General features: G+C 39.3%; 1 long non-coding RNA gene across 1 annotated transcript; it reads left to right on the forward strand.

Annotated features, from left to right (window-relative positions):
* Positions 1-361: 361 nt before the first annotated feature.
* On the forward strand, positions 362-821 carry LOC128285517 (uncharacterized). Its single transcript, XR_008275955.1, has 2 exons — positions 362-455; positions 600-821. It is a non-coding gene; the product is annotated as an uncharacterized LOC128285517 (long non-coding RNA).
* The last annotated feature ends 890 nt before the right edge of the window (positions 822-1,711 follow it).

The raw sequence follows: 1,711 nt of genomic DNA on the forward strand, positions 1-1,711 counted from the left end.
GAAATTGAATGATATCGGGCTAAGCCCCAAGACAATTATGTTGGAAATTATAACCGGTTAAGACCAAGGCAATGGTGCTAGTGGCTATATCCGGCTAAGACCAAGGCATTCGTGCGAAGTCATTCTATCCGGCTAAGACCAAGGCATTTGTGCAATCGTGATATCCGGGTTAACTCCGTGAGGCCTTGGTGCGGGTTACCATATCCGGCTATGTCCCGGCGTTTGAACGAGTAGCTATATCCGGTTAAGCTCAAGGTATGTGATTTGAAAATTTTAAGCTTGCTGGAAAATTTCAGCTAATACACTTGTGAAATTTCCCAATAACAAGGTAAGTGTGGTGTGTGCTTTGCGCGCTAGGAGTAAGAGCGTATGCATATCCGCTCCTATGATGGAACGAGTTATCGGCCTTAACGAAGCCGTTATTTGTGTATGAACCTAAGAGTTGGGATGGTGAAGTAAGTATGATTATGTGAATGTGTATTAGTGAAATGATGTATTTAGTTATGTGAATGTAATGCTTTAATTAAAGCTGATTTTATTCCTTGAGACTTACTAAGCATAAAAATGCTTACCCGTTGCTTTGGCTCTCTGTCTTATAGATTTTGCTCGATAGCAATCGGATTCGGGATCATTAAAGTCGAAGTCATCCACACTATCAACGCCTCTATTTTGGTATAAATTTTGGTTGAACTTTGAAATGGCATGTATAGGACTACCCCTTGTTGGTTTAAAAATGTGGTGATGTATATGTGTACGGCCATGCGAAAACGGCTCGTAAAAGTGAAGAATGAACTTAGACTATTTGCGGTTTGTATATATATATATGGTGTCATGATGTGACTATGAATTGAAATGGGAATGTTGGTCACACGATCAGCCATTGGCATGGTTAAAATGATCATATGTGGACCTATGTATGGCAAGACTAGTTGGTTCATGGAGACTACAAAATAGGTAAGACCTACCTTAAAAACAGATGCTGCCAGCTGCAGTAACGTGAATGTGAAAAATCACCAAAATTTGTAGGAATGGTATTAAATAGTGAATCAGCTATGTAAATTAACCTTGATGAGTCTATTTTCATATGGAAGAAACGAAATGGTCATAGGAGTTACTTGTTAAGAGATATTAAAGCTATTGTGAGACAGGGCCAGAATGGTTTCCGGGTCCCCTGTCGCAACTTTAAAAATTTACTATAAATTATCCAGAAAGAATTAGGAGTCATGCCTTATATGTGCAGATTCCATTTTGAGTATAGTTTCATTAGAAACAAACGGTACCAGTATTAAAGCCCTGTACAGAGAGATATTCAAGTTGTAACACGCGAAGGTCAGAGCAGTCGATCCCTGTAACAGGGGTGACTTTAACTAATAAACTGTACCAATTGGCCTGACCAAAAATTCTAGAAATAAATCCATGGATGGATATATGAGTCTAAATTCAGGGAAAATTTACGAAACCAGTTTCCGAGTTTTGAAACTCGATATATGATTTTTAAGGCGACAGTGATGCAGTTTTCCAGCCCGACTGGAAATGTCAAATTGGTGGGCAAAATATGTGGACTTGACTTGTTAACCCCTCGTGTCCGACACCGGTGATGGTCTCGGGATCGGGGTGTTATATATCAAGGTATAGTTGTACCCTTAAACTTTCTTGGCCAAGCTCATACACGTTACTACATGTCTCATTTTAAACTATGATCATAATACCC

Source organism: Gossypium arboreum, chromosome 2 (assembly GCF_025698485.1).
Source record: "Gossypium arboreum isolate Shixiya-1 chromosome 2, ASM2569848v2, whole genome shotgun sequence".
Taxonomy (NCBI): domain Eukaryota; kingdom Viridiplantae; phylum Streptophyta; class Magnoliopsida; order Malvales; family Malvaceae; genus Gossypium; species Gossypium arboreum.